Below are 7,607 nucleotides of genomic sequence, written 5' to 3'. Positions count from 1 at the left end.
TAGGCGGCTCAGCAGGCTGATTACTGAGGCCCAGGCGTGGAATAGCTTGGCTGGGATACTATAAGAAAGGAGAACATCAGAGCGTAGGCACTGAAGTCAGGTGAAGAAGGATGGGGACCGGTCACCTCCAAACCCAGGCCTACAATCAACATTGGTAATGACCAGTCACGTGAGTGATTGTAAGCTTCAGTCAAATCATAGAGGGATTTGCACAGTGGTTTTGTTGGTCTAATAAACAAACGAATTTGGGTTGAACCAAAATCTATTTGTCACATGTATCTGGTTCTTGTAATTCTGGGCTCCAAGAATCATTGTAAGGAGGAATGGAACTGAAACCCCTACATAACCCAATCTACATTCCTGATTGTAATTTGAGATTTGTTTTTGAAAGTAGTTCCTATGCTTTAATCAAAGCAATGAAAAGAGAAGATGAAAAGCAAGCATAAGCCCATTTTTTAATGCTCAGTGCTTCTGACTTGGGAGTCCAAACCAACAAGCACTCGAAAAATTTACAAAACTGCCTGATCAAAATCTGAGTGGCATCAGTTACAGCGATTTAATTTCCTGCCATTAAACATAGCTCCACCTCAGCAGCACTATTATGCATTGTACCTCACACTGTGTAATACCTTTGTCATTGTAAAACATTGAACACTGCATTTTATCTGTCACACTCTCCTACCTGCATGAAAATTTCTCTGTCATATTTGCATGCAACTGGCTCAAGTTTCATATTCATCAAAACAAATCACAATTGAACAGGGAAAATACAAATCAGCATGTGGGACTGAAAATCTTAAAATTTTATACAATTTATGGATACAATATCAGCAATAAAAATAGTTAACCAATGAAATGACATTAGATACCTTTGAAATTTTTTTCATCCAGCTGAAAGGAGCACCGCCTGGAGCTAAGTAATGAAGTCATAAATAAAACCATTACAGTATTATTTGCTGAGTTTGAAAACTGTTTTAATCAAGGAGGAGTTAAGTTATTAAGTTAAGATTTAAGTTAAGGCAGATTCCCAAACTATCACGTTTACCAAAATGGGTGCCAACTTGTGAGCTACATTTCCAAACATGAATCCATGCATACAACTTATAGATGCTTTGGCATCAACAGTAAGACTGCTAAATCCAACACCCACTTCAACTCCGTTTCATTAAATAGTACCAAGAATAAAAGATGCTGAAGAACTAGTCCCAATTTTAACCCCCACTCCAGCACCGTCATCCACGCCCAATGAGATGGAAATGAGTTGGGATAATGGGCGAGATCGGGCCAGGGTGCCACTCATGGGTTACTCACTATCCTTCTGCACAGTCTATTTCAACAGACATGTTTTGGTCATCAACGTGATTCAGAAGTCAGAGTCTGATGATGTCAATCGGACCAAGACACTATTTTAACTTCTGAGAACAAAGGAGATTGAGGGGAGATTTAATATACGTGTACAAGACTCTGACAGGCTTAGATAAATTAAACAAGGAAAAACTGTTCCAATTAATAGATGGAACAAGGACTAGGGGACATAGATTAAAAGTTTTGCGCAAAAGATGCAAGGGGAATATGAGGAAGCATTTTTACACAGCGGGTGGTAATGACCTGGAACTCGCTGCCGACAAGGGTGGTGGAAGCAAAGGTGATCACTGACTTCAAGAGGAAGATGGATGGCCACCTGAGAGAAATAGACTTGCAGGGCTACGGGGATTGAGCTGGGGAGTGGGACTGACTGCATAGCTCCATGGAGAACCAGCATGGACTCGATGGGCTGAATGGGCTCCTTCTGTGCTGTAAATGACTCTATGACACTAACTGTGCTGTTGGCCAGTGCCTGATGCCATCCTCAGCAGGGAAACCCAACAACAAAAAACAGCAGACAAAAAAGGAGGGTTCAGAAGGTATGTTATTTAAAAAAAGGTTTCATCATGGCAGGAATTCATTAACTTCACTAACTCTCAGGGTTGGTGGTGGGGGGAAGATATCTTACAAACCTATATCCAAATACTTTCAGTGCTGTTGTACACCAGTCTTTAACTTCAACAACCCAGCAGCTAAGGATTCAAAACCCATCATCCTCACAGACTTCTACACTGTGTGACTTTGCACCCTTGGTGACTTCAACCTTCATCTAAGCATTCCCCCTGGCTCCCCCTCCCGACTTCTCCATTCTGTTGCCCTCATTCAATTTGACCCTGTACATAAAATTCCTACCTGGAATCACAGCTACCCCTTGCTCTTACCATCATGCAATGACATCACTGTCTCACACATCATTCAGATATGTCCCCTCATTAGGAGCCAGGTTTCCAAAGGACCTAGAATCATGCAGTCCCACTCACTTCTGTCCCGAGAAAAGAAACATTTCAGTGTGCGACCTATTCATTCACTGACAGTTCTGTTACATTAACCATCTTCACAGCTCAGTAATTGGATACTTGAGGTAATTCAATTAAAAGGTGCTTATTTCAGTAACTCACTCATTTTTGCCTGAAGAACATGTGATAGAGTTATACAGCACATACACAGACCCTTCGGTCCATCGTGTCTGTGCTGGCCATCAAGCACCTTTCTATTCTCGTCCCATTTTCCAGCACTTGGCCCATAGTCTTATATATGCTATGAGGCTTTGAGATTTGCGGCAATGGGCATGTTTTTGTCATAAGAGGCAAGTTTTTCCTCACCTTCATCAGTAGAGATAATGGAATGGGAGAGAGGGAGGGAGGCAAAGATTGGCAGGGTTTTTGCAGCCCCCAAAGGCGCCCTCCTATGAATGGATAAGCATAATAATAATTAAGTAATATAGAAAGAGAGCTGTCACACTTTCTGTCAAACAGCTTAGAAGTGTCTGCAACAGTGGCCGGAATTTTAAATTTTACGAGGTGGTGGAGGCCCCACCCACCAGCTTAAAAATTAGGGGAGAGTCCACCTCCACTGGGCCTGGAAGCCACGCAGCAATTTTGCATGGCCCAGGCACTTAATTGGGCTCGTCTGGGACTTCTGCCCGTCTGAGGCAGGAAGTTGCACCTCCAAGAGCTTCCAGCCAATCAGAGGGTTGGCAACTTCTCAGTCCCAGCAGCGCCACCAGGATCGATGGCCACTGCTGGGACTGTGCACAGCTTGAGGAGCACGAGGCGCGTCAGCCCCCATAAAGGTGAGTGGAGTTTCGGGCCCTACCGGACACAATCAGCTGGACCACGGCGAGGGGGTTGGGGTTGTTCAGGAGGGCGGGGGAGGTGCTCCACTGAGGTGGCTTGTGCGGCTGGGAGGGCCATCCGTGAGGCACAGGGAGCCCGATCAGGAGGGGTCCGCCCCAGGCCCTCAAGGAACCACCAGGTGTTACTGGGCAGCCTCCTCAGGTGCTGACGTTCCTGGTCACCACTGGTAAAATACCTGAGGCAGTGGGAGGAGGCTCTTAAGTGGCAAGTAATTGGCCACTTAAGGGCCTCAATTGGCCTGAAGCGGGCAGGCTGTTTTCAACCTTCCCCACTGCTGATAAAAAGGATGCAACAGAATCAAAACAATGGTGCCATGAAACTATCATCGACTGTCATAAAAACCCATCTGGTTCACTAATGTCCTCTAGGGAAGGAAATCTGCTGTCCTTACCCGGTCTGGCCTACATGTGACTCCAGACCCACAATAATATGGTTGACTCTTAACTGCCCTCTGAAATGGCCTAGAAAGCCATTCAGTTGTCAAGGGCAATTTGGGATGGGCAGTAAATACTGACCTTGCCAGCGACGCCCACATCTCATGAAAGAATTTTTAAAAAGGACAACTGATAGTACGATGGAGCTGCAACTCAACTTTGATATGAGAAATTCCTGGCACATCAAGTGGCAAAGTCTGTCAAAATGATCGGATGCTTGGCCCTTTAAGCACTGAGTGTCTGGAGCAGTGGTTATTTCACACAACCCTCTATGTCAAGCAGCCAGCACTCACATGAAGGGAGAATTATCCAAGTGAAGTCTACGAAAATGAATTTTAAATTACAGGGCAGAAGGGCTTCCTGAGTATAGAACATGTAGCAATTTGTAGATGAGGAAAAGGATTTTAAATTTGATGCCTTGGGGCAAACAGAGAACCAGTGGTCAAAGGTGATGGGTATGAAGGTAGAATCCAGGTTGTTGAGCTCTGAATAAATTGAAGTTAAAGGGAGGGTGGATGTTGGGAGGCGAATGAAGAAAGCATCAGTTTGGAGGTGACAGAAGCACAATAAGCGTTTTGCCTTTCATGCATTTGAGGTAGAGGTAAATGTGGGTGATGTTGCAAAGAAAGTGGTCTCAATTACAATAGGATATACAGTTTGAAAGGAGTCCAAGCCTGTCAGTCAGTGACAAAGGAGCACAGTTTTAGGCTGGTGTTACGACCAGGTGAGAAAAGTGTCTTGAGTTCCCTCTCGGTCTTCATATGATCTTACAGCAACAGGGTTTAATTTTTAAACACACTGTGTTTTGAGCTCCCCCTTGGTGAATCCTTGTTCAACACTTTCCAATTATAAGGCGAAGAAATGAACACAAACAGGTTTTCTTAGGTTTTAAGAAGAAAAGTGAAATTTATTAAAACTTCAACTCTAATTCAGTTAACACCTACGGATACATGCCACGTCCCACGCTAGCATGCATACACAATCTTCATTTGCAACTAGAGACAGAAAAGAGCACAAGAAAAGATAAGTAAAGAGGTTTTAGACAATCTCTGAAAAGGGGTTTTTGTTACTGTGCTTCGAGCTCGCGGTAATCCTTGCATGTAGGTAGATTTTGCTTTGGATTGGGGCTCAGTATTCTTCTTAAACCTTGTTCACTCTAGGAGACTTTCTCTCTTGGGGTTCATATGTCTTCAATGGATTCCAAAGCTGGTGAGAACGAAATGAGAGCAGACAAGAGAGAAATGTTCTCAGTCCAGGAGCAAAGAGTTTTGTCGCGGTTTCAAACTCTGTGGCAAGTTCAAATTCAAAAAAACTCCAACAGCCAGTTAGTCATGTGACTAAACTGGTCTGACCATGTCTGTTTGTGTATTTGGCCATTTTAGCAGTTAACCTGGAATCCGAGCTCCTCCACCCTCAATGTCTGGTAATCAAAAGTCCATTGTGGATTAAATTGGAGCAGGGAGTGGCCCCTTTGTCCTTTCCAAGTACTGTCTGTTACTATGCAAATATCTTTCCAGTCAAGGGTCTGGGGCTTTTTTTTTTAAAAAAGCAAGTTCTTTCTTTACTCCAGTAACAGTTTAAAAATCAATGTTCATGTGGCAAAATTAATGTGCCTCATTCTTGGCGGGTGGGGCCCTGCATGACACTGGGAATAATAAATAATGGTTTTACCTCCCCAGTGTTTAATTGGAAGATGTTATGACAGAACAGAGGTTGTTGTGAGCTCCTGGAGAAGTGGAGGAAAGGCAGAGCTGGGTGTCATGAGCATACATATGGCCTCAAGCCTATGAACGATATTAACAAGGGGCAGCATGTAGCTGAGGAAGAGGCTACGTCAAAGGAACAGATTCGTGCAGAGCTCCAAAGGTGAACTCGTATATTTGAGAAATATTAGAATGGATTTTTATACTTGATATTCATATCAGGGCTTAAAAAATGAAGTTATAGAGTTATAAAATATAAAATGCTGTGCTGTGTAGGAGTTGGGATAGCTGCCAAGAGTAATGAGGGCTTAATTGTGCACTTGGGTTTTTTCTCAAGTGCAGAGAGTAATTCAAGTGAGAGTTCTTCCAAAAATGGAAATGAAAACTGTGCAAGTGATTTATGAATCAACTATCTGCTCATCATGCGAAAGGGGGTTTGAAGTTCCTCAATGGCACTTCTGAATGTTCACCTGGAGCTTGCAATTCTGTCCATTTTCAACAGAGACCATGCTTCATAATTACTAAAAAAGTGAAGTGGAGATTTCTAAAGCGATTCAGCAGAGGATGTTTCTCTCTGAAACCAAGAACTAACACCCTTGCATTTGCCAAATAGTTGCAATGAGGAAATGCCAAATAGATACAATTAGCTATCCAGCAAACCTCATCATCCGGAACACTTTTCCAGAGTTATGCTATCAGAAAAGCAAATAATTACTTGAAGACTGAAAAGCTTTAGCTAAATAACAAATCCAGTTATATGCACTTGTTACTGCACAACTCTCCGCACTATTAGCCTCATGTTGTTAGCCTTGGCTCAGTTCTAGCACTCTTGCCTCTGCGTCAAAAGGTTATGGGTTTAAGCCCCACTCCAGAGACTTCAACACGTAATCTAAACTGATACTACAGGGAATTACTAGGCCATTCAGCCCCTCGATCAATTTTGAAATGTTCAACTAACCCCACCACCCCACAATGCCTCAACAGCTTTTTAGAAGACAGTGTTCCAGGTTTCCACTAATATTTGTCTGAAGTAGTGCTTCCTGACATCATCCCTGAATAGCCAAGCTCTAATTTTAGAGGTATGCCTCCTGTTCTTGACTCCAGCATCAGACAAAGTAGTTTCTCTCTAGCTACCATATAAAATCTTTTAGTCATCTTTAATACCTCAATGAGATCACCCGTTAATCATCTATACATGAAATGCAAGCCTATTCCATCCAATCTATCCACATAATTTAACCATTTTTATCCCCAGTATCATACTGGTGAATCTAACCCCTCCAAGGCCAACATATCCATCCTGAGACACGGTGCTCAGAACTCAATATAGTACTCCGGATGCTGTCTAACCAGAGCTTTACACTGCTGCAGCACTCCTTGTATTCCTGCCCTCTTAGAATGAAGGTCAACATTCCATTCGTTGCTTTCATTATTTTTTTGTACCTGTCCACTAGCTTGCAATGTTTTCAGTCCTTGGACCCCTAAATCTTTCTGTTCCTCCACAAATCCTAACTTCTCACCATTCAGAAAATACCCATCAATTTTAGGTCCAAATTGAATGGCCTCACAGTTCCCCACATTGAACTACATTTCTTAGTTTTGTCCAACTGCTAAATCTAGCAATGTCCTTTGAGCAACTTTCTGTTCTCATCTACGCATCTTACTGCGCCATGTAATTTAATGTTATCAGCAAACTTGGATATACGGCTGTCCATTCTTTCACCTATGTCATTTATGAATATAGTGTAAAGCTGAGGTCCCAATACAGATCCCTGGGGTCTCAGCTTGTCTAAATCCTGCCAATTGGAGTACATATCCATTATTTACATTCTGCTCTGTTACCTCCTAACTGTTTTCCTACTCATATCAAATGGTTGCCTCCAATTCTTCCTTTTTCTATACCCTGTGTCTGCGTGGGTTTCCTCCGGGTGCTCCGGTTTCCTCCCACATGCCAAAGACTTGCAGGTTGGTAGGTAAATTGGCTATTATAAATTGCCCCTAGTATAGGTAGGTGTTAGGGAAATATAGGGACAGGTGGGGATGTGGTAGGAATATGGAATTAGTGTAGGATTAGTATAAATGGGTGGTTGATGGTCGGCACAGACTCGGTGGGCCGCAGGGCCTGTTTCAGTGCTGTATAACTAAACTAAAACTATAAACTCTGGTGTGGAACCTTATCAAATGCCTTCTGAAAGTCTATTTAAATATAAATAAACACTCCACTACCCAGCACTGCCTTGGAAAGTATT

This window comes from Heterodontus francisci, chromosome 3, assembly GCF_036365525.1.
Source record: "Heterodontus francisci isolate sHetFra1 chromosome 3, sHetFra1.hap1, whole genome shotgun sequence".
NCBI classification, from domain to species: Eukaryota; Metazoa; Chordata; class Chondrichthyes; order Heterodontiformes; family Heterodontidae; genus Heterodontus; species Heterodontus francisci.
The sequence above is the reverse complement of the archived record's forward strand: the minus strand, read 5'-3'. Positions refer to the sequence as shown.